Consider the following 26,696-nt stretch of genomic DNA (forward strand, 5'->3'; position numbering starts at 1 on the left):
AGGTGCTGATCCCTCCAACTTACCAATTACAGTGATCTGGTGTGCCTTTATTGTACAGGTTTTCTTCACTTTTCCAGTGGGCTTCAATTTTCATCTAGGAGACTCAGAGAGGTCCTCTTTCTCTGGTTCAGAATGAGGGGGTGTATGGCATGGCTGGGCTCCTCCAGTGCTCTGCACCGAAGGGATGGGCTCACTGGATGGTCTCCTGCCGCTAAGCTCCTCTGCTGCTCTCACATGTAATATTTTATACTCAAATACCAATAAAGGAGAAACCTTCCAACCTAGCATTACCTTAAACCAGCTATCAAATTGTCTTGCAACTATAGTTGTCTTGGAAAAATTCTATCTTTCCTTTTATGCAAAATACATTAATTCTTAATGTCCTCTGACACTAGAGGCTTTGTGTCACCATATTTTATAATAAGATGACTTTATACATGTTGGAATACAGTAGATGCCTAACTCTTTAAAAGATGTCACCTTTCACATAAACTTTTGAAAGTTTTCAAGAAATAAACTTTATAGGGAAGATGAATTGGGAGTTTAATGAAAAATTACATCATTAATAGTTTATGAGTCTATCTATATTTCCTAGAAGAAATTAATATAATAAAAATTTAATAAAGTTCCAAAGTTTGGACAGTAAAACCATTGTGGGCAAACAAAAATCAATTTATCATTCTTACAAACAAATTTATCTAGATGTATTTTTAGTGCTTCAGCCTGAAAAGTAGTCCAACATTCTTTTTATAATGTGCATCAAATTCCTCCAAAATCCTACATGGCTCAGAAAGAAAGTGAAGATATGAAAGTCTTCAAACTTAAAAAAAGGAAAGATATATGTTATATTCTGACAAGTACTGATTAAAGGTGAGGTTGTGAACCTTGTTTTAAGTGGACATGTTAAACATTTTTAAATTTCCAGGCTTGCTCTAATGTAGAGCCTCAGGAAATTGTCTAATGTGTGTACACTTAGCCATGCTAAGTTTAAACAATATCAAGGGTCTTAAGAGTATAAAAATTCTGGCAGCAGACATAGTCATAAAGGTAACATAACTTCATAGCTAGAAAAAACAATAAGTTGAAAATCATTGAATAGCAATAAGTTTTAGAATGTGAACAATTTCCTAATGTTTATACAGTACTCTTTCTTCAAACTCCTTAGAACATAAATATATACCATTACTATCCAGGAGAATATTCCATTTTTTTCAAATAATTATGTCCTGAAACATATGATTATGTCAGTGCTTCTAAGAATGCCTTTTAGTAAATATTTTTGTCCTGCCAATTTTTGCTTCTTCATGTATTGATTAGAGAACTTTTATATTATCCTATTTCTTTTATTATCTTCTAATCTGTATTGCTAATCATACCAACAAATCATTTTAACTGACTCATAGTTTATTTTACTAGTAGTATATAGCTCTAGCTTTCAGTTTGTTTTTGTTTTGTTGTAACTTGGTGAATCGGTTTAATTCACTGACCAATAATATTCCTCCTCCTCCTAGAAATTTTCTATTGCAGGATGGGAGCAATATTTTTCCTATGATAAGTTCTTGTCTTCTGTCCATAGCTGTTAGATTATATATGGCACTCAAGTTGAGTCAAAAGAAATATGATATTAGATGAGCGAGCGAGAGAGAGAGAGAGAGAGAGAGAGAGAGAAGAGACTTCATAGCTAAATCTCAACCTTGTGCTCTGTTGGCAACCATAACTTTTTTTTTCCCCTGCAGTATAGGGGATTGAATCCAGGACCTCATGCACAGCAGGCAGCACACTTTATCATGTTACATATTTTCTTTATATTTTGAGACAGGATCTTACTATGTTGTCCTGGATAGCCTTAAACCTGTGATCCTACTGTCTCAGCTTCCTCAGTGGCTGGCATCACAGATGTGTTCCAGTTCACCTAGCTGGAAGCCTTTTTCCCCACATAGTCCTGGAAACAAAAAAGGATAGAAGGAGAGGGGGATGAGGTGGGGGGACAGGGAGAAGGAAAGAAGGAGCAGGAAGGAGACAGAGGGTGGGGAGATTGGAGAGAGAAGAGGAGCGGACAATGAAACAGTTTCAAACAAGTAAGCAAAGCTGAAAGTTGGAGAAGCACTCCTGGCTGATTTCAATTCCCATTCGGTTGCAACTAATGCTACTATATCTGTCCTTGAGTTGAATAAGATAACATTATAATATAATTTACTTTTTGCTTCACTAGTCAGTTTTAATTACTTATATCCAAAAGAGTTATAATTACTTCATCAATTATTGGTTAAATATTAAAATTAATTAGTGAATAAAATTGTAGGCATTATATTCAATTTATAGTATTCTTGATACCTGTAGAAAATTCATATTTTCATTTTTAAACTGACATTTAATACTTAAATCAAGGTTTCTTCATGGGCTAAATTAAAAAAAAAATCCTATCTAAGCTATTGTCTAGAGGCAACTAATATACTAAATAAACTTAGAAAAATATTAATTGAGTAAATACTTCTGGAAGATGTGTAATGAAGAAAGGACAGGAAAAATTTTGGGAAAGTCACCAGCTTAATGAATGTCAGGGAGTTATAAAGTGAATGATATGCTTAAGAGATGATAGGTGAATCATTATGACTGGAATATAGGAAACAATTGATAATGATGGTGAAAATATTGGCTGGAAATAGATTATAAAAGACATAAATGATGGAAACTTAGATTTTAACTAGAAAAGCAACTCAAATGTGTGTGGTGTTAGAGAAAATGTTAGGTTTACTGTGAAGAGTATTTGTAAATGGGAAGATATTGGATATAAATTATTATTGCCAATTTTTAAAAACATGGTAAGTGACCAAACTACAAGAGAAACAGAATTAACAAGAAAGACTGTACAGTGAAGCTTTGAGTTAAGACTGGCCTCATATACAAACAACTTGGATTACAAGTGGAATTTTGGTTGTAACTATGACCAAAGTCTTGAGTTATAACCAGAATTCTGGCCTTTCTCATGTGAGGTCAATTTAGAAACCCTGTGCCAATGTCTTTCTAAGGACACTGAGATCTGCCTGGAAGATAATGTGGCCTACAACTATACAAGGGAGAGGCTTTGGAGGCTATATAGAGAAGCCTGAGCCTTCAGTTGACCCTGTGATTGATGACACTGACACTATAGCAGCCATAGGTTTGTCCATAGACCTGCAAATAGACAAGAATTGGTAGAGAAATACTCAGAGGAATTGTCTACAGAGGAACTTCAGTAAGTTCTGGCTGAGCAGCAGAGAATGGCAGCTGAGGAGCTTTCTGAAGAGGAAGGGGGGTATCAACAACCAGAGCAGCAAAGTTCTTCTTTTGAAATAAAGGAAATCCTGAAAAAATGGACAGAGTTACAAGCATTTGTAGAGATGACCCACTCAGAGGAAAAAGCTAATTGCTGCATTCACTTGCTTAATGACAATGTCATGTCATACTACAGAAGAGTGTTAAAGAAAATGCAGAAACAGACAACCTTACACCAGTTTTTAGTTCTGAAAAAGTTAGACCTAGTGAGCTACAGATCTTCCCAAGGGGAGAAAGGACACCAGAGAGCCAGATTCCTGATGTTCTTATGGGAGAGGACTCTCCAATAACCACCTTCTGTTTCATCCTTCGTTCCTGTAAGCCCAAAATGTCAACTTCAATGGTGACTACAATGTGAAACTGTTGTTTCTGATAAGCTAGACACATTTTATAACTTTTTGTTGAATACACTAGAAAAATTATTGGTGTTCCTGATAAGTTATTCATGAAAAGGTTAGTTAAGAGGTGCATTGGGAGGTTTGGAATACATTATGGATACTTCCATTATTTCTTGTAGGAAAAATAGACTTGATTTATAATAAACTTGAGTTACATCAAGCCTTCATGAAAAAACTGAGTGGTTAAGTAAAGGGTCCACTGTATCTCAGAGGCCCTTTGAAGGAATAATCAGCATAATAACTGATGTAATAACTGTAATAACTCATGTTGAGGGTTTGATGTTAGAATGAGAGAAAGAAAAGTTGAATTTTATGGTATTTATAGAAAGAAGTGGATGTATGACAGTATTAACAGAGACAGTAATACAACACTGTATATATATTAGTCCAAAATATGGTGCTGATTGTTTTCCCTGTTAAAAAGTTTTTAGATAAGGGCCGGGGATTTAGCTCAGTGGTTCTACCACCTGCCTCACAAGCTCAAGGATCCAAGTTCCATCCCTGATACCAAAAACAAACAAACAAACAAAAACAAATAAAAAATTATCAGGTAAGCTGGGCACAGTGGCCCATGCCTGCAATCCCAGCACATGGGAGGCTAAGGCAGGAGGGTCACCACAAGTTCAAGGCCAGCCTAAACTATATGGTGAAACTTTGTCTCAAGAGAATTACCAGGGATAGAAACATAGACATAAAAGTATTACCCTCATCTAAGAAATAATCAAGTAGAAAGATAATCAGGAGATAGCCAGATGTAGTGGTTCAGAGCTGCAATTCTAGCACTCTGAGGTAGAGGCAGAAGGATCACCAGTTTAAGTCCATTCTGAGCTACTTAATGAATTAGTGAGATCCTGCTTCAAAACTAAAAAAAAAAAATTAAACTTCTAGGAATGTAACTTAGTGGGAAGATTCTGGGTTTAATCTCTAGTATGGGGGGGTGAAAGAAAGGAAGGGAGGGAGGGAGGAAGGAAGGACAGAATGTAGGAAGGAAAGGAGGGAGAACTGGAAGAAAGAATGAAAGGAAAGAAGGAGTAATGTTATGGCTTGTGACTAGATGTCCCCACAAGCTTCATGTCATCATAGCTGGGGCTTTCCAAAGGCTGCTGGATGTAGTGTGTGTGATCCTGGTATCAAGGGTGCGTGATTAATAAATTAGCCCACTAATTGTGGCATAGTTCTGGGTGTGGATAATGAGAAGGCCTTCTGTGGTTTCACGTGCTACACACTCTAAGGGAGAGTAGCCTGGATAGAATATGAGGAACCTGTGGACCTGTGGCAGCACTGAGGTGTGATAAGAATATGCAGTGAAGCAGATCTACTCACCTCTTTGTGTTCAGAAGGCAAAGAGAGAGGGAAAAGGGCCAGGTCCCAATATTCCCCTTCTAATGACCCAGTTTCCTTACATTAAGTCTGGCCTTCTATAGGTTTTGTTACCTCTGACAAGCTCCACAGGCTGGTAATCAAGGCTTTAACACATGAGCCTTTTGAGGATGTTTATTAACACAGCACTTAGAAAATGGTGAAAGATTTATAGAATCTGAAGCTATGCTAGAGTATTGGGGAAATTATTAGTATTGTGCCATACCCTGAAAGTTAAACTGAGGCTGGTTAGACATGGGAGGAGATAAATTCCAGATTGAAGCAAGAAAGCAGAAAATGAATGATATGAGGATGATTATCATCCCATTAGAAAATATAGTCATTAATTCTTATGTGTTGTTTTACTTCCCATGTTTTCAGTTACGTGCAGTCAACCAAATATTAACTGGAAACTCCCCAAATAAGCTATTCATAAGCTTTAAATTATGCATTACTTTGAATTCTGTGATGAAATTTTGCTGTTTCCTCCTTAGTCTCGCCTGGGATGTGAATCATCCCTCCATCCAGCACATCCATACCGTGTATCATTCCTGTCCATCATCATCATCACAGCTCAGTGATTCAGGGTCATCAAAAGCAGATTATCAAAAGCAGTGATAGTCCTTCTGCCATACTGTCAAAGGTCAATACTATTCTAATATTGTCTCACAATCCCTACATAATACATTTCATTTTATTTTACCATGTAAAGCATTGTATTATCCTACATTATCACAAAAAGGATAAGTACATTAAGATAAACTATTTTCAACAAGATTGAGACCATATTTACAAACCTTTATTACAGTATATTATTATAATTTTTATATTTTCTTATTACTGTTGTTCATCTCTTGGTGTGCCTAATTTATAAATTAAACATCATAGACATGTATGTTCAGAAAACATAGTATATATAAGTTTTGGTACTATGCATAGTTTCAAGAATCCATTGAGCTTCCTGGAATATATCCCTCTCCAATAACAGCAGACTATTATAATCTCTTATTGCTTTGCAGGGAAAAAGAAGAAGAGTGATTAGAGGGAAGAGTCTGTAAACAGGTACAATTACTAATAAAAAGAAAACAAGGTATATAAGTGGTATCCCAGAAGTCACATGAAGTTAGTACAATGTATAAAAATATCAAGAAATAAGAAAATAAAGAAATAGTTAAGAAATCATGGTTCACCACCCAGTTTTCTTGTCAAGAATAATTTGATGTCATCTATTTCCTTTTAGAAATGATAATGAGTTTCCTAGCATTAGTTGCACAATTTCCTGAGTATTCAAAATTTATTGAAGACTATTGTATCCTTCACATTTTTAGATATCATAATATTTATTACTTGATAGCTGTGCAATATTTTGCTCTGTTGCTAATAAAACTTGTCTCCTTTTCTCAAAGAACTTATACTTTTCTGACATCACAAAGTTAAAGAGATGTGTTAACATTTTGGGAAGAACTAGAAGCCAGAAAAATGGAGAAAGAAGACATAGAGGGTAAGACAGAGAAAGCAAGACTTCAAGGGTATATAGTAAAGCAAGGGAATAAAGGTAATATGAATAATTAGCAGTTTTTTTTCCCTAAAAGAATGATGTATATTAGTTCTAATAAAAACAGTTACATATTTATATATCTAATCATTTTCCTAATCTTTTCCAGCTTTTTGTTCTTGTTATCATTGCCTATCAGGCTGCCCTTACTAAATATCTTATGAATTCCTACATCTAATCTAGAGATTTGATTAATCTATAGGAAATGAAGTGGTAGAGTTTATGGGTTTTAGAATTAGACTACTTGGACTTAAATAACATTCTAATCCTAATTTAATGTATTATGACTTCGTTTTCTTATTTTAAAATAGAATGCTACTGGTAGATTTATATGTAGTATAGATGTATCTCTATATAGGTACAATCCTCTAGTTATGAAGATTGAATAAATATATATATGTAAAGTATTTTGAAGAAGGCTAGAACACAGTAGTGGTTCAATAAATATCATCTGTTATTTACTCTTATTTAAATGAACTCAATAAATAAATTTAGAATTTCTGGATGGTTTTGTCATTATAGTGTCATTCAACAATATCAAACAAATGTCCAATTAAACACACACAAAATTAAAAAATCTATAGTTATTACAGGGTGAATGGATAAAAATGGACCTAAAGAGCTACATTCCTTTTTAGTCTCAAGATCATATGTGACGATCTTAAGAAGTGATGCCCGGAGATGGCACAATGGAATCCTCTTGCCCTACCTCCTCCACACCTTCCCAGAAACCAGTTGTCCCCATTTCTGAAAAAATTGCTTTTGAAAGGAACCTGAGGATTCACATAGAGGGACGCAACATCCCAGTGGAGCCAAAGTCCAAGGAAAACTATTTGGAGAAGAAAGACCTATGCTTCTGGGAGCAGCATCAACTACATACAAAGGCAATCTATAGACTACATCTAACAAGAAAGTACTTGTTTTCCTCAAGGTCATGTGGAACATTCATTAAAATAAGCCCCATTCTGGACCATAAAACACATCAAATTTAAAGGATTAGAAATTACACAATATGCACAGATACTATTCATAAGTGCATGCAGACCCCAGCCCACTCAGAAAACAGTGACCTGGGGGCACAGCCCCCAGCCAAAGGCCCTCACAGAAAACAGATATGCAGGTGGTCAGAACCCAGCCATAGGCATGCCCAGATACCTTCCAAAGTAGGCACAGTCCCGAGCCAGAACCTTGCTTGTATAACAGCTCAGTACAGGGATCCAGAAGGCCACCATTCTGAAACCAGAAATTGGCTCAGTGCTGAGCAGCAAAGACAAGGTCTCTCTGAGGCTTGCTAAAAATTGAAACTCACTAGGCAAGCAAAGAGTTGCCTTGACAAAAGTGTGGCAGGCTGCATCTGTTGAAATGAAAAGACGCCTAAACAAGACTCAAAACCAGACTAACAATTTAACTAAGGCAACCCCAAGAGTCAATGAGCAGGAACAGTCTGATACTCAACCACCTGGACTCCAAGAACTGGCAATGAAAGAGGATCAGGAAAAAAAAAATCAGAAATTATTTCTCAGATAACAACAGTGATTGTGTCCATAGTGAAAGACATGATTAATAACTCTAGTGCAGACACACATACAAAAAAAAAAAAAAAAGAGGAGTTGAGGATTATGATGGAATTCCAGCATAGGAAACAAATGGAATCCATAAAACAGAAGCAAACAGATATTCAGAAGATTAAAACCTGCACTGAGGTTTTACATAGCAGAATGAGCCAATGTGAGGACAGAAAGTACATCAGATATAGAAGATAGGATTGTGATTAGTGACTAGGAAAAGAAAGATTTCTTAAAAATAGCAAAGGACCATGAGAAATCAATCCAGTAGCTCCTAGATGATACAATGAAGAATAACATAAGACTGATCTGAATCAATGAAGACACAGGAAAGAGTGCAAATGACATTAAAAACAAACAAACAACTGTTTACAGAAGTAATGGTAGAAAACTTCCCAAACAGTGGAAAATAATTTAACATACAGATAAGTGAGGCATATAGGACTGAGTAGCCATGATCAAACAAGCAAAAAAAACTACACTTAGTCATATAATAGTTAAGATTCCAGAAACCCAACAGGAGAAAATCCTACCAGCGTTAGAGAAAAGAAACAAATCACATACAAAAGAAAGTCCATCAGAATCACAGCAGACTTCTCAACTCAAATCCTCAAGTCAAGAAGAGCCCTAAATGAAAACAACATACAACCCAGATTGATATACCCTGCAAAACTATCTTTCAAAATTGATGGAGAAATAAGATACTTTCATGACCAAGTACTCATGAGGAACTTCATGAATATGAATCCAACACTCCAAAAATTTTTAAACAGTATCCTAGGAAAAGACAATGACAGTCACAATGCCATGAAGCCCAGCAGAATGAATCCACCAGGCAATAAAAATTAAATGCAAATGGGACAAACCCAACAATAGGCAAAGGTCATGACAAGGATAAATCAATACATGTTTGTTGTAACCATTAATGTTAATGGTCTCAATTCACCAATCAAAAGAAATAGACTGTCAAAATGGGTCAAAAAGAATAATGCAACAATATGCTTCATAGAAGAAACACACAATTCATACACTGAAAGTTAAAGGGCAGAAAACAATACTGTGACAGGAGCCTGAAATAAAGTAGGAATAGCAAACCTATTTGCCAATAAAATGGATTTCAAACCAAAACTAAATAAGAGAGACAAAGATGGCAACTCCATCCTTGGAAAGGGAACAATCAAGACAAAGAGATGACAATCATAAATATATATGCAGCAAATACTGATGTACCCAACTACATAAAACAAATACTAACACACATGAAAAATCAAATAAGCATGAATACATTAGTAGTGAGGGACCTCAATATCCCACTGTCGCAAATAGATAGATCAACTAGACAAAAAAATAAACAAGAAAAAACTAGAACTCAATCAAACTCTCAAAAAAAATGAACTTAGCAGATGTTTACAGTGTTCCACCCCACAAAATCAGAATACACATTCTTTTCAGTTGCACACAGTCGTTCTTCAAAATAGACCACATACTTGCTCATAGAACATGTTTAAGTAAATGCAAAGGAACTGAAGTTGTCCCCTGTATATTATCAGACTATAGTATGATGAAATTGGATATCAAAAGCAAAAGAATTTCATAAACACACTGAAATTGAGCAAAGCACTTCTGAACATCAAATGAGTCACAGAGGAAATTAAAGAAGAAATCAGACAATTCTTACAATTAAATGACAATGCCAATACAACATATCAGAATCTATGGGACACAGTGACAGCAGTTTTACAAGAGAAATTCATAGCAGTGAATACTCATATTAGGAAAACAAAGCATGCTCAAATAAACTAATGCTGAACCTCAAGCTTCTAGAAAAAGAACAGCAAGATAAACCCAAAGTTCATTCAAGGAAGGAAATTATAAAGATCAGAGCAGAATGCAGTGCAGTGGAGACTAAGAGAGGGATACAAAAAAATCAAGCAAAAAATTGGCTCTTCAAAAGAATAAACAAAATTAACAAACCCTTAGCCAACCTATCAAAAAAAAAGGAAAGAAAAGGCTTAAATCCATGTAATTATGAAAAGGGTGAAATTACAACAGACCCAGCAAAAATCCAGGGAATCACTTATCAAGTGACAATCATGATGACCCGGAGCGCAGAACTTTCCTGATGATGCCCAGCTACACCCGGGACCTTCTGAAGCCACGGGCGATAAAATGCAAGAAACACTTAGCTGGGTGTGGTGGTGTACACCTGTAATCCCAGCACTCGGGAGGCTGAGGCAGGGGGATTGCTGTGAGTTTGAGACCAGCCTGGGCTACATAGTGAGTTCCAGGTCATTCTCATTTACATAGCGAGACCCTGTCTCAAACTCCCCCCGCCAAAAAAAGATGCAAGAAATGAAATCTTGGCCCCAAAATGTAAAACTCTACCAAGACACTCTAGCAAGATCCAATTAATCACCATGTCCTCTGGATTCTGAAAGGTTTCAGAGAACACGACTTCAACCAAAATGAAGTTACTACTACAGATTCCATTGGTTTATTCATAGCGAAGACCTGCCGCCCACACCTGAGACCTCTGAGAGTCCCAGCCCTCAGCCACATCACGATGTGCTGTACTTCAGAAATACCCTCCAGTCAGAAACAGAAGTTCACTTTGAACTGCCTCACGCAAGACAGGACGCTTCAGCTGGATATTCCCGGCGATGCTAAAGACCTCATCCGCAAGGCAGTTGAGCAGATGAGACTCCTTAGGTTAGGAAGGAAAGGTTCAAGCAGTTTGAAGGGCTGGTGGCCGACTGTAAATATAAGCGAGGGGAGGAGACCACCTACACAGACCTGGATGGATTTAGGGATATGGTTAGTTTTCATACACAAGCACCCAAGTTGGATCCCTGGTACCAAATAAATACAGAAAGAAAGAAGATGTAAATAAAAAATTCATCAATCTGATAAAACTTGAGGAATCTGCATGGCAAAACAGTAACACAAACAAAAATGTCTTAGGGAAGAAACCTGGCCACCCGCCCAGCGAGCAAACCGAGAAGCGTTGACTGTAGCGGCCCGGCCCCCAGGAGCCAGCTGGCCGCCATCAAGAGCGCCCTGAGAGATCGGTGAGGCAGGAGGAGCAGGCCGAGGCTGAAACCAGGGTGACGCCCCTCCCCAGGACGCAGACACAAGGTGTTGAACGCCGGTTCCGAGTGGAGAGCCCCGCTGAGTCCTTCTCAGCGCTGTCCTGTGAATTTCTGTCACAGAGGCTCGGAACGCCCAAGTCTGTAACCAGAGCTGTGCCGAGAGGAGGGTGAACCTGGGCCTTCAGAGACAGACGACATCGCCTGAGAACCCTGGCCCTTGGAGCACCCAAAGTGGACACGGTGATAAGAAGACCCTGTTTTCAAATATTCCTGAGGGCAGGAACAACACAGAGAAGGCGCTCCGTGTTCCGGATCACAGGATTTAATTGCAGTGAACCCTGACGTAAATGAGACAAACTTCGAGATGGTCGTTCGCCCAGTGAAACAAGGAGTTCGCATCGTCTTGCTGGAGGAGTAGCAGGTGATGCCACAACTAAGAAAGGTGTTGTGGAACTGAATTCTTCGTTTACCACACCGGATATTCTAGTAGTCCTGAAAAAAAATTCACCATCACAGAGGAACGTCTTGTAAGAAGCACTATCAAATAGTACTGGCAGATTGCTTGATTATTTGATACTGAAGGTCTTGCTACTGAATACCACCTCTTGATTCACCAGGCTTGGTCTGCAGCTACCCCTTCGCCCCGTTGGAGTGGGAACGTCCACGGGGGACCCAACTTGTCTCTTTCCGCCAGAACCTAATCGCCTTCTCCCTTCTGAGGCCCTCCACAAGACTTATGAATTTAAAATAAATCCAAACACTTGTCTCCATGATGGATTATGTTGGAAAAAAAAGTGTGTGTGTGTGTGTGGGGGGGATAACACTAAATGTATTTTCAGTGAAGAAATATGGTAGAATCAGAAAAGAAGAAAATAAATAAATAAAATTAGTTTCGACTTTGGGAAATTAGAAAATAAAAAGGAAATACAAAAGAAAGAGAAAATGAAAAAACTACAGTAAAGCTCAGTAAAATTGAAAACAGAAAAGGCAATGAAACAAAGAAAAACCCCAATTCTTTCCAAAGATCAGTGAAATCAGTAAGTTTCTATCTAGGATAAGAAACAATGCAAAAGATTACTATTAGAAAAGAAATACGGGATGTCACTACTGATATTATGGACATTAAAAGAATGCTATGAATAACTCTATGACCACAAATTTGATAACCTAATAAAATGGATCTTCTTGAAAGACACATTTTCCCAGACTTACTGAAGAAGTAGACTTTCTGAATAGACATATATCTATTAAAAGGATTGAATCCATAAGTAATCTCCTAAAAGAGAAAACACTAGGTCAGATGGTTTCACTGGTAAGTTCTATGAAAATTTTAAGGAAGAAATTTACCAATTCTGTAAAGTATCTTAACTTTCTGACTTATTCTCAGACAAACATTACCCTAATGCCAATATTACACAAAAACATTAGAAGAAATAAAAACTACAGACTACTATCTGCTATAAACATAAATCTAAAAATCCTCAACACAAAATTAACAATTACAATTCAACAATATGTAAAAATAATTACATAACATATTCTCATATACTCTTACTGTAAGATCCAGCAAACATACTTGATAATTACCCAAGCTGAAAACATGTGCACATAACTTTCACATAGATGTTTATAGCAACTTTATTCATATTTGCTACACTTAGAAGTAACCAAGATATCGTTCAGTAAGTGAGTGGGTAAACTGTCATGTACAGCACTAAAAATAAATAAGCTTTAAACTATGAAAAGATAAGGATGAACCATTCATGTTACTAAGTGCAAGAAGATGCTATAAAAAAGGTTACCAGGGATTTATGTGGGAAATGCATAAACAGGCAGACACAGAAGATATTTAGCCTAGCGAAAATTCTCAGTATATGATAGAACGACAGTAGGCACATGTGATTATGGCCAAATCCATAGAGTATATAAAACCAAGAGTAAAGCCTGGTGTAAGCTATGAACTTTTGATAATTATATTGTGTTACTGTAACTTTGTCAATTGTAGAAAAATATAGTACTCTGATAGAAGATTTTGATAATTGGAGAGGCTATGCATGGGTAGGGACGGGAAATATATGAGATATGTCTCTTTCTACATATTTTATTATATATCTAAGACTTCTCTAAAATAGATTTTGTTTTGTTTTGGTTTTTTTTTTTTTTTTTTTTTTTTTGTTCTAGGGATCAAACTCAGGTCCTTGCACTTGTGAAGCAGGTGGTGGCACTACTGAGCTTTAGTCCCTGGCTGCCCCCCCAAATTGTTTTGTTTTGTTTTGTTTTGGTACTGGGGATCTATTTGGGACCTTGCATTTGCTAGGCAGGCAGCAGAACCACTGAGCTAAATCTCCAGCCCCATTCTCTAAAATAGTTTTAAGCAAATAAAAGCAAAACAACAAAAACACAAATAGAAAAGAAATAAAGAGGGTAATGTCACCAAATCTAGGAAGGTAAATGATCATCCATATTCATTCATGAAGCCTTCAAATAGGTTGAACCTAGAGATGCCTACAATGTGAAAAGTCAAAGGCAAAGCAGATTTTGAAAGAGGTAGGAAAAAAGTCACTTGTGAAAAGATCATCTCCACAAGACTGCCAATAGCTTCATCAGGTAAGAAAAGCATAGGGCCTGTTACTTAATTACCTACCAGCAGGCTCTATTACCTCAATACTGCCACACTGAGGACCAGGAACCACTGGGGAACAGACCATACCCAAACTATATCACTTTACATTTAAAGACATACATATGTGAGCTAACATAAATCTCTCTCCTTTAAAATCAAAACAAAATAAAACAGGGACATACAGATTGAAGGTAAAAGGGGAAATAAAATATTCCATGAAGCTGTAACAAAGAGAGAAAGGGGGCTTTACTAATATCAGTGCACTACACTTTAAATGAAAACTGCTGTGAAACAAAGAAAGTATAATTATGATGAAAAAGGATCAACTGAAAAGGAAGATGTAAACAGTTTATATATATTCACCTACTCTACAAACACCTAAACATATAGAGCAAACACGGACAGATTTGAAGGGAGAAATAGCAACACACTGATAGCGAGAACCTTTAGTAACCCACTGCCTATAGTGGATAGATCATGCAGATAGAAAATCAATAACAAAGCTGCAGAACTGAACAGTGGTATAGACCAAGTTGGTCTAGCAGACACACACAGAACAGTTCTCTTAACATAAGTAGAATAGTCATCCTACTCAAGTGCACGCAGAACATTCTCCAGGATAGAACAAATTCTATGTCAAATCAATGTAATAAATTTAAGGAAATTGAAATAATCCCTAGAACTCTTTCTGATCAGAGTAGAATTAAATTATAAGTGTAAATCAGAAATGTTCTAAGATGATTTTCTTTTTCTTGTCCTGGATTTATTTTAAAGGATAATAATTCTCTGGTTCTTCTGAGTGATCTCTTTCTACATCACTGTGGTTTTTAGTGCCTGTAACAGCAATCAAGGCTTGGGAGGAAAAGAATCTAGGGACTTCCCCCTTTTAGTCATTTTTTTAAAACAAACTGAGAAATTTAGCCTCTGTAAAGCCAAGATTTACCAAATATTGGAAGATTAAGTTTCTACCTTGTATTTTGTTGTGTTTTCTATCTTTTTGTTTTCTTTTTTGTGTTTTGAGAGTATTTCTGACATAAGCATACTTTTTTTTTTCTTATTTAATTTATAGAAAGAAGAAAATAGGTAGTTTTGCCTAACTCCAAAATAACAGATTTTGTACTTTTCAAGTTAACTGTAACAAAATAAGATAAATCATACTTGGGATACCAAATGCAATAAAGCTCAACATCATGAACAAATATAATTTTTCTTTAAGAAATTAAAGAAAATCAGTTATGAGCTAACAGGTAACACAGTCAGAAAAGTTTCATAAGAACATATCACTTAATTTTGTGATAATAAGAGTAAATATATGCTCGTAAGAAATTACTTTTGCCTATAGGCTGGCTGTATTTTTGTTCTTAGGTTTTCAAAGTATCAGTCATATCAATGTTTCCTACCTTTTACTTTTATTTATATAATGGAATATGAAAGCTAGTTTAGTGCATGGCAATTGAAATTTTAAAATTTTATTGTCCAAAGTGTTTTGATCTAAGGTTAATATTATTAAATGTTCTATAATTAATTTTAATTAAGAGAAAACTAAAAATTAAGCCAATTGTTGGGCTTCTAACTTCACTCATTTTAAACAATTTCTGTGATGAGTGATGAGTAAAGTGAGATTGCACAAATACAAATCGCATCAGTGATCAATGAATGTTATTTGTCACTGTTATTTTTTAACCTCTCTAAGGTGGCCCAAGAAAAGTGAATACTTCTCCTCCCATTTTTTTTTTTTAGTCTAGACTGAAGGAGGAAGAGACAATATTACATTCACAGTAAATAGGCATTTTCAAATGCAAAAATTTTAAACCTTGCTTGGTGTGACCATTCCTATGAAGAGTAAGCCATGTGATCAACTGATTCTAGGCTTGCCCCATCTGTAGTACCAGGTCACATGTTGTTGATTTATAGGAGTAGCTAACGATATCCAAAAGTTGGCTGAAGGATTAGGAGGATGGTCGGGGAGTGTGCACACCCCCACCCTATTTCTGAGGACTGTCTTACCCAGAAATCTTTGCTACTTACTTTAATGGCTGCCTAAATCTAGTAAGAAATAATTTTAAATTACTATAAAATTTCAATTCTAATGACTAAGATAATTATGAATAGGAATTTATTTGCCATATGAAAATATAAGAGAATAAATTATCTTCACTTTTGACAATTTTGACCACACAAAAATATATTCTGCATTTTTCAAGAAATTATACTACTCTTTCCTCCATATTTACCAGAAAGGTTAAAAGATGAGTCACTTTTATTGCATTATACAATAAATAATATATCTTATCAACTAAAAGCATATAACTTTGAGTATTACATTATTTTCTTACATTTAAAGAAATCATTGTTTTTTATTTACTATGTGCACAGAGCTTTTTATCAGAATTTAACAATCCCAGTCAGAGTGGCTTGTTAGATGTGAAAATGTTCCTTTGGGAAAATTTTTTTGAAATTAAGTTTCTAAATATCACTTTCTTTGAAATTAAAGCAATGTATTCCTATCTCTACAGAGTTACCTTTGTGTGCTTTTCTTGATATGCACATTTAGTCATGTGTGTTGCTTAGCATTCATTTTTGTTTTAAGGTCAACCCTGTAAAATTTGATTATTGACTGTCACACACTGTATAAATAACTTGGGAAATTATTATCTTAGACATAAATTCCCTGGGCCAAAGGATTTATCTTTTTTCCAACACATATATTTTAAGAATATAGTTCAGTTTAGTCAACTCGTATTTATCTTTTTTGGAAGTTTTTCATGAAAATAATGGTCGAGCCAGGTGCAGTGGTACATGCCTGTAATACAAGCTACTTGGACTAAGGCTGAGCTCAACCTAAGCAAATTAGTGACCTTGTGAGATTCTATACCAAAGTTAAAAAACAAAAATAGGGTGGGAATACAGTTCAGAGAGGCTTTGGATTCAATTCCAAATAATACTAACAATAACAACAACAATAATAATTATGTTGAAACGTGCTTTTCATCTATTCCCTTCTTCCATAGATGCCACTAGAAAATAATACTTCCAAAGTTACATACGGGATTCCATTCTTCCCCTAAATGTTATGGATTATTGTTATCTTTTCTTCAATTAATGTCAGTGCTCATAGCAGTGCTAAGTTGCAAACCTTTTTAGTCATTGCGAATTTCTGTGTTTCAACCTCAACTTCAGCATCTGAACAAATTTTTATGACTCCTTAGATGAAAGACATCAGTTATCCTCTACATTTCCTTATGAACTGTTTCTTTATCTTTAGAATCAATAAAATATCTTTTTCTTATCTTTAGTATAAAATAGTTAGCCCTCCTCTTATAGGCTCACACAGCAACTTTAACTTTTTCAAAATGCTTATTTAAATTTTTAAACAGAAATTCGTTCATTGAGAAGATTTAAAAAAGAAAAAGCAGGGCTAGAGATTTAGCTCAGTAGTTCTGCTGCCTGCCTTGCAACACAAGGACTGGAGTCCAATCCCCAGTACCAAAATAAATAAATAATTCTAAAAATAATTAATTAATTAAAAAAATAAGAGAAAGCAAAAAATATGGGCATTGTATAATTATTTAATGGAGAGTGTTTTCTCCACGAGACTTAGACACTGCATATGACACATTCAGAGCTGTATCTCCAGGATGAGGTAGGACTTGGCATGTAATAGGTGCTCAGTAATAATCATTGGATATCTTCTTGCTTTTAAAAGTACATGTAGAGACACATTTTTGAAAAGCTTGGAATGTGTTGATGGTTATTGTTTTCTTCTAGTCAATTAAGAAGAGTGCATTCTGGGATCATGCTTCTAAAACTTTTTTTTTCCTTGAGACAGGGTCTCACTATGTATTTGAAATTTACCTGGAACTCACTGTGTAGCCCAGGCTGGCCTTGAACTCACAGGTATCCTCCTGCCTCAGCCTCCCAAGAGCTGGGATTATAGGTGTGTGCCACCACACCCGGCTTGGGATCATGCTTCTATAAAATGCTCAGAAAGGAGGAAAGGAAGGCAGCTAACATTAGTTGTGTCCTATTATGTGCCAGGAATTGTGGCAGTTACTTTAGATATATCTGTGATCTCTTTTAGTACTTTAATTGTACATAAGATCCTAATGGTATAATTGACAATGTGAAATAGGAAAAAAGGGGCTAAAGGTGTAGGGGAAGTGGGAAGGGTAGAGGAAAGGAAATAAGGGAAAATAAAAAAATATGAGAAAATGAAAAAATGGAAATAAAGTTTTTGTAAGTAGGGAAGGGTGGAGTGGGTGAAGGGAGGGCAGGGACAAGGGGAGAAAATGAGAACCAAGACCTGCCATGTAAAGGTACAAGATCCCAATAATGAATGTAACTGTACTGTATCCCTAAAATGTACCAATAAACTCAGTGAGGAGGAAAAAAAACTGGATCTGGAAGTATTACTCTTCATTTGTAAGAAGAAGGACTGTGAATTTTTCAAAGCTTAACTGATGATTATCCTATACTTAAGCTAGAAGCTTAAATTGTGTTATGGCTTGTGTTTAGTGTCTCCCCAGAGCCTCATGCTTTCTAGAGGTGGATGAATCTAGTGTGTGTGATTGATTCATGGTGGGGCTAAACCAAAGGACTAGGGGCGTGAGTGCTACCTGCCCTAATAGTTTGGATGGGATAAAAGGGGCAGAAAGACACTGTTAGGGTCCTTAGTCGCTTTTGCTGTCTTCCACTGCCACCCTGCCTTGGAACTAGCTGATTATGGACTGAAACCTCTACAAACTGTAAGCCAAATAAACCTTTTCCCCTTTAACTTCAGGTGTTGGTTATTTTGTCTCAGCAATGAGAAAAAAGTAATTAAGACAAATTGTCATTTCTGTCTTGAGCGTAATTTATTACCATTAATATATTTATCTCTGAAATTTTCAATTAGCATTATTAAGCTATTTCTTTATATTTGGTTAATCCTCATTTTTAATTTAACATTCATGTAACACCTGCTTTAATTAGAGCAGAACATGCAGTATTTATTAATATGCACACAACAAAAATCCCTGATCTTCAGTGTTACTCTTCTGAGTAGTAAAATTTGATTTAAATATTTGGGCTAAATTCTAAGTCATACAACCTGATTCCCTCTTTTCTATTTTTCCCTATTGAGCCATCTATCTTCACATCCAGATTAGGAAATTAGGCTATATAGCTGAACATTATAACATAATATTGACTAAGGGTGAAAAAAAATGGCTGGATGAAAAAAATCATAGACCACAGAAATTGTTGGGGTTTTCCCGAGTCTTAAATCATTCTAGCTTAATTAACACATGCAGAGTTCAAAGAGGTGATGTATGAGGTCACTTTATGAAGTAATAGTTTGTTATGAATTTGGACCTGGAAGAGTATATAGAGGTTGGAGGTGATACAGGGGATTCTGGAAATTTTTGAAAGAAAGATGATGGCATTTGGCTTTAATGTATGAAGATGTTAGAACTAGTCATCTATTTGTGTGGTTTATCATGGTGGTGGAAATGATAAAGCAATACAGGAAGTACATGTGTAAACAAGTTTTATTGGCCCACATTTACTTGCATACCTGAGAAAGTACTATATTTCTTTTTCTTTGAAGAGCAAGTAAGTATTCCCTAGTATGGTTTGAGATGGAAACTTGGTGGCTTACAAAATGTTTTTGCGTAGGGAAGTAACTTCTTAAGGTCAAGAACCCTCAAAGGTAATATATTAAAAACTATGGGCTAATACTTATGTGGCAGAAGAGATACCACGATCGCAAAGGTGGTTCCCAGGGTGAGGCTTATGCATTACACTATGCATGTGCTGACCCCTGAGATTTCCCCAAATTCTGGAAACTCAACTGCATCATTTGTGGTAGTGGGGGACTGCATTCATGCTTTCCTTTGATGAAAAAGAACAACTGCAAACAAACAAGCAAACAAATACAATGAGCACTAAAAAGGAAAAGTCATGTTAAATCTGTTTTTGTTTTGTTTTGTATCTCTAACTCATGGAAACGTAGCTGACATCTGATAAAACTCAATATATCTGTTAAATTGATAAGTAATGCTATATGACATAGTTATACGTAGACTGTGGACTGGAAATCTCTGTGTCCATATGAGGTCAACATTATGAATGGATAAAAGTTTTATTCAAAGTGCAAGACCAAAGTCAGGCGTGGTGGCACATGCCTGCAATCACAATACTATTGGAGGCTGGAGAAGATTTGAAGTTTGAGCCCAACTTGGGAAATTTATCAATTTAGCAAGATTCTGTCTCAAAATTAAAAATCATAAGGGTTAGGATATACTTCAGTGCAAAGGTGCTGGGCTCAATCCCTAGTGCTGAAAAAAAAAAAAGACATGAATTTTAATGTAACAGTATAATTTTTTGAGACAAACTCTTATTATGTAGTCCAGGGTGGTGCTGAATTGGCAATCCTCCTGCCTCAACTTCCCAAGAGCTGGGATTACAGGTATGCACCACCATGCCTGGAATTAGTATATATTTATTAATATGGTTTCAGAATCCATAGTTCACCTTACTTATCACTTAAGTTTTTGGTGAAGTATGGAAGAATATCTGCACCTATCTGAAAAGATATGGAAAGAATCCCCTCCTTTCTAATGACTTACTAAAGGGAGGTTGAATTCTTTTCATGTCTCACAGCTAATACAAATATGAATTTAAAAAAGAAGCAGATTTGGTAACTCAACTGTATTCTATTAAACCAGGCATTAATGAGATCTGTAAAATGTGAAATAGTGCCTCTCTTCTTACAAAATATTTTTGTTTGGGGGAATATATTTAATGAAAGGTGTCACATGTTTAAATACTAAATAGTTTCTCTGGTGTGAAAAACTAAAAGTATAAATAAGATCCAAATTGTTTAATTGACAATGTGAAATAGGAAGAAAAGGGCTAAAGGTGTAGGGGAAGTGGGAAGGGTAGGGGAAAGGAAATAAGGGAAAAGAAAAAAATGAGAAAATGAAAAAATGGAAACAAAGTCTTTGTAAATAGGGGAGGGTGGAGGATGTGAAGGGAGGATAAGAATATGGGGAAAAAAATGACAACTAAGATCTGTCATGTAAAGGTACAAGATCCGAATGATAAATGTAACTGTACTATATATTTTAAAAGTACCCATAAACTCAATGAGAAAACAAACAAAAAGGTGGTAATTTTTATAAAAATAGGATATTTACACCAACATGCATTGACTTTATTATTTTTGTTTTCAATAAACTAGAAAATATATATTTTAAATGTTTTCATTATAATTTCTACTATAAGCAAATGTGTATGCTTGTATTTCTATCACATAATTAAGAGCATTCAACAATTTATTCAATAATTTTAAGAGTAGAAAAGAGCCTTAAAACCAAAAAGTTTGAGAACTGCCGATACAAAGCTTAATAATTTTCATATACATAATTTCATTTCAATCACCAAACTATTTTGTGAAGTAAGCAGGTCTAATGTTGTATCTCCTTTTATGCTATGTACTGCTTTATCCTCAGCATTTGAATGGTATTTGTATATTCTAACCAACTCAAAAATATTTGTTGAATGAAATAATATTTGTTGACTAAATAAGCAAGGAGGAGGGGATAGAGATAGGTTAGAGAATTAAGCCCTTTACCACTACATATCAAGAAATTACTATGTCACCAAGTAATCAAGACAATACTACATATCAAGTATTGAGCCAGGTGTGATTTTCTATTAATCATTTCATACAGTTGCTACAAAGTTAAATAATAACTGACATAGTGTTGGTAAGATATTGATGAAAACAATGCTGAGATTCCACCTCATCTCAGAAAGAATGGCTACTATCATGAAATCAACCAATAACAAATGCTGTCATGGCTGTGGGGGAAAGAGGAACCCTTCTTCATTGTTGGTGGGAGTGCAGACTGGTGGAACCACTGTGGAAATCTCTATGGAGACACCTGAAACAACTAGGATTAGAAGTCCCTTTTGACCCAGCTATTCCTCTGCTAGGTATCTTCCTAAAAGAATTAAAAGAATAATACCACAGCAATATATTCTCACACACGTTTATAGTGGCACAGTTTGTAATAGCTAAAATTTGAAAACAGCCCAATTGTCCATTAACAAAACTGGATAAAAATATTTTTTTTTATAAAATGGAGTACTACTTAGCCATAAAAAACGAGACACTGGAGATATTTTTAGCTAAGTGGATGCACATTGAGACCATACTCTTAAATGAAATTAACAAGTCACAAATGTGTAAATACCAAAACTTTTCTCTGGTGTGAAAAACTAAAAGTGTAAATAAGGATCAAAATGTATGATTGATAAGGAAGAAAGGTCTAAAAGAGTAGAGGAAGTGAGAGGGGTAGGGGAAAGGTGAAAAAATATGTGAAAAGGAAAAACATGGAAACAATGTCTTAGTAAACAGGGAAGGGTCAAGAGGGTGGAGGAAGGTCTGGGAAATGGAGAAAAGTAAGAGCCAAGATAAGTCTTGTAAAGGTACAAGATCCCAATGATGAAAGTAACTGTATTGTATACCTAAATGCACCAATAAACTTAGTAAAGGTTAAAACCTTTTTGGTTTTATCTTAATTTTATCTTTTGAGGAATAAGGACTTTCCCTAAATTAGTCCAGTAAACAGAACCTTTCCTAAAAATGCTATTCAGAGTGAGATTTGATATTTGTATGAACACTGACCAAGGCAGTGACTTTACCTTTAGAAAATAATATGGAATGCTATGATTGTATTCAATAAGGTAAGTAAATTCAAAGATGCCATAAATATTAAAAGTTACTTAATTTACTTTTCTATAATCTATTATAATCTCTGTTATAATTTTGATATTCTTGACCTTAATTACTTCAGTAATTCCTCAGTTACTTATTCATTTTTACTTTCTAGCCTCTGAAACATTTATATTGTCCTTACAACATTTACCATTGTCTTGAATTTTATAGTTATTGAATTTTTAATCTGAATTTAGGCTTTAGATTGTACACTCCATAAAGTAAGCTCTTTATTTGTCTCATTTACCACAGTATTCTTAATGTTTAGAATAATATGCGACATGTAGTAAATTCTCAGTAAATATCTACTAAACCATAAATAGAAAAGAATAAAACATACAAAAAACAGCAGGATATTTTTAAATTAAATTATGGCATGTGTGTGTGTGTGGGTGTGTGTGTGTGTGTGTGTCTAATCATGTGTGTGTGTGTGTGTGTGTGTGTGTGTGTGTGTCTAAACTAAGCAGAAGAAACCACAATAATTTGAACAGAAAACTTTAATATGAATTATTTTAAAAAATTAATTTAATTGGTACCTTTTAGGTACACAATATAATGACATTCATCATTGGAAATGTGTACTTTACATAATCTATCTTAGTTCTTATTTTTTCCCCATTCCCCTTTCCTCCCTCAAGGCCCTCCATATGAATTATTACTAGTAAAGGTTATAAACTCCCAAAAGGAGAGAAGAGAACTCTAAGAAGTGCAGAAGTAGCAAGTACAGAAACCATCTAAAGAAGACTGAAGAAGAAAGGAACACATAATTTAGAAGGGCTCTTCTCCTCTGTCCAAGACTGAGGTCCATGGTTTTAGAGGGGTGTGGCTGCCACAGCAGCCTGAAGAATGCCACCGGTGAGAAACTTGCTGAGAATGGAGCCAGAGATAGCCCATAGGATCAAACTGTCTTGTGGGAGAAAAATGGTGGTTTCATGAGACAAACCACAGAGGAGAGACTACTAGACCTCTCCCCAAACCATCAACTGGCTGTCCATGCCAAAAGTAGCACTCTGAAAGTAATAAAGGAATTTTCTTCCTCCAAATATGATCTTGCAGTGTCCCTCCAGCACCCTCTATTGACAAAGTTTAAAATTGAGGTAGGTGGTAAAGGAGGCATGTAAAAAGATAGCTCCAAGATCAAAACACAGGGCAAAGAAGGGTAAATGTGGAGCTGAAAAACAATAAATTGGTAATTGGCACATTGAACTATAATGTTTCTATTACAAAGGAAATGCTATACATATATACAGAGTATTTCAATTTTGAGGTGACAAGTCACCATGTAAGCAAATGAAAATAAGCATGCCCCTCCTCTATTAATTTATATATTCAAGAAGATAAAATTGGAAGCAAAATGAACAGTCATTTTAGTGTATATATTGTTGATGTATTGAATTGAAACAATGAATATGTATTACTTTGGAAATGTCTACAAAATATAATAGACTTCAAGAGCCACAATGGCAGAGTAGCAATCAGCAGCAAAATTTAACCTTTTCAAGACTCAGAGTCCAGACACCTTTAAACAGCAACTTGGTGAAGAACAAATAGAATTAGATCTCCAGGAATTGGGAAGGAACTGACAGGAAAATTTGAAGCTACAGAGAAGTTGGAGAAATAAACCACAATTCAGAGAATAGAGCAAAGCATTCTGGAAGTTTAACCCAAGCTCCCAAGGAGGGGGAACTGTATCTGCAGACTCAAGGTAAACTCCTAGGGTTGGGAACTCCAGGGAGAAACAATGGACTGAACCAGCAGTGCAGGCCCAAGAAAAGCCCACAGCTATTATAAAATGCATAAACAGCATGGGGGGTTACTCCAAAAGTAGCTCCTTCCATGTGGCAGACAACAGTTGGAGAAGGAACTCAGTGCAATAACCACTATAATGCCAAAAAGTGTTTAATCAGGCACCAATTTTATGAAGGGATTGTTATTTAAGACAGGCTCAGAACAACTAGCAGACAACTAGACTTCAGGGTTCCAGAGTAACTGTCTCACAGTGTTTGGTTGTGAGACAGCCATGCAAGACTTTTGTGGAGAGAGTGTGAACTAGACATGGACCCACTGAGAATTTTAAGCTCAAGTAAGGAGGGACATGGGGCCTATCCTACATGGTGAGAAGCCAGACCAGGGTTATGTGGCTCTCAGATGTGGCTGGGTCTGAAAGTGGTAGCATTAAGTACAGCAGGTTGCTGGAACCCTTCTCTCCCTCTCTCTCTTTTTGGTACTGGGGATTGAACTCAGGACCTTGTGCTTGTGAGGCAGGTGGCGTACCCACTGAGCTAAATCCCCAGCCCTCATTTTCTCTCTTTATGCTATTTCCTATTCACTGTTTTGGGTGGGGCTTGGAAATTTTCCTTTCTGCCTTTTTAATTCTTGTTTACTTTTTCTCTTTTCCTTTTCTCTCCTTTTCTTTTTTGTTCTTTTCTGTTGCCTTTGTCTAATTATTTTAATTATTCCCTACTCTTTACTAGGATCATTTATTCTACTTTTCTCTCTTCCTTGAGGATCTTCCATCGTTTAATTTTTCAAATTTGTCTTCTTTTATTCTCCCATTTTCCATCCTATCTATCTTTACTAGTATAGTTGTTAAGTTTTATCAATCTTTAATTAGTTTATTAACTCTATGTTGTTACTGTGGATTCTTTCCTATTGTTAGTGGAGGTATAGTTGAATTTAGTATTTACTGTTTTTCAATATTTCATTTGTCTTAGTGTTACAATCACAGATTTCTTTTCTGTAGTTAAGGATGGTACATTAGTGTTTCTTTTGGTATATCAATATCCAGTGTGTCTTTGATGTCATTATTATTGTTGATTTACTTGCTATTGCCACCGTGACATAACTGTCACAAATAATAATTTTCTCCGTATGCTAATATCCACATTACCTTACATCATTAACAATGCTGCAATTCATTTCCAGAGAACTTGGTGCTGGGCTCCTCTCAAATTTACCAGTCCAATTATTTAAATACAGGATGCCCCAAAAGTGCATATATTTTGCTTTAATTTTTATAAGTTAACACAACAAAAAATATAAAAATGACAATTTTATCAAATTTGTTCAATACAAGAGTTGACTGGTTGAAATGATATCTGCTGGAGCAACTCTCAGGATAGTCAGTACATGAACAAATGTAGCTGCCTGGGTGATGCTGGAAGTAAGCTGTTAAGTCCTTAACAGAGGTGGTCAGACTTTAGGATGGAGTCAAAGGCCTATAGTTGGTCATGCCCAGAGGGCATGGCTGAAAAGCAGACAATAACTAAAGAGGTCTCCATATTAGCTGCAAGTCTTTTCACTGTAAGTGTCTACAAATCTCAGCACAAAAGAGAAGCAATAGAAACATAAGAAAACAAGGCAAAAAAAAAATGCTTCCAGAAACTCAACTCCCCTAAAGCTGATCCATGGTACATGGAGGGGGAGAAAATCAAAAGCCACACAAACAAATTATTCAAAAGAATAACAGGATACAAAGGGAGAGAGAGAGAGAGAGAGAGAGAGAGAGAGAGAGAGAGAGAAGTCAAGAAGGTGCTCATTGAGCTCAATGAAGATACTATTATAGAATAGGTAAATTCATTAGATATCTTCTAGGCAGTTAGACAGGGCCAGACCTTCAAAAGCCAACATGGAGAACAGTCAAAGAGCCAACATGGAGGACAGTTAAGACACATTCATTGAAAGCCAGCATTGTAAAAGGACAGAAACTACTACACCAATGTAGGATAATAGCAGTGATTGATATTAAACAGGTATCAGTCACCTGGGTGGGGGACCAAGATCTTCCAAGAAAGATCCCTGACCTACCCCTTACTGAAAACCCTTGCTCACTCCTTGTATGCTTTCTATGTGAGTTGCTTCCTCACTGGATCCCCATTTAATCAATATTACCTGAGCAACTGTACCTGTAATCTCATTAGTTGACTATAGTTTTGTCTGAACTTGAATGCACCTCATGTTGTGGCTTTGTACCATAAAACACCTTTGAAGAAGCATTTACCAGCCCCACTTCTGTCTCTCTTAGAAGC

The 26,696-nt window shown here is 35.8% G+C and overlaps 1 non-coding gene and 1 pseudogene across 1 annotated transcript; both read left to right on the forward strand.

Annotated features, from left to right (window-relative positions):
• LOC117285514 overlaps positions 1 to 12,032 on the forward strand; it is a 74,245-nt pseudogene extending 62,213 nt beyond the window's left edge.
• A 7,586-nt stretch (positions 12,033 to 19,618) lies between these two features.
• Positions 19,619 to 19,780, forward strand: LOC117285629. Its single transcript, XR_004516713.1, has one exon. It is a non-coding gene; the product is annotated as a U1 spliceosomal RNA (small nuclear RNA).
• Positions 19,781 to 26,696: the final 6,916 nt, after the last annotated feature.

The sequence above is a fragment of the Fukomys damarensis genome, unplaced genomic scaffold (genome assembly GCF_012274545.1).
Source record: "Fukomys damarensis isolate Sample0158 unplaced genomic scaffold, DMR_v1.0_HiC HiC_scaffold_11, whole genome shotgun sequence".
NCBI lineage: Eukaryota > Metazoa > Chordata > Mammalia > Rodentia > Bathyergidae > Fukomys > Fukomys damarensis.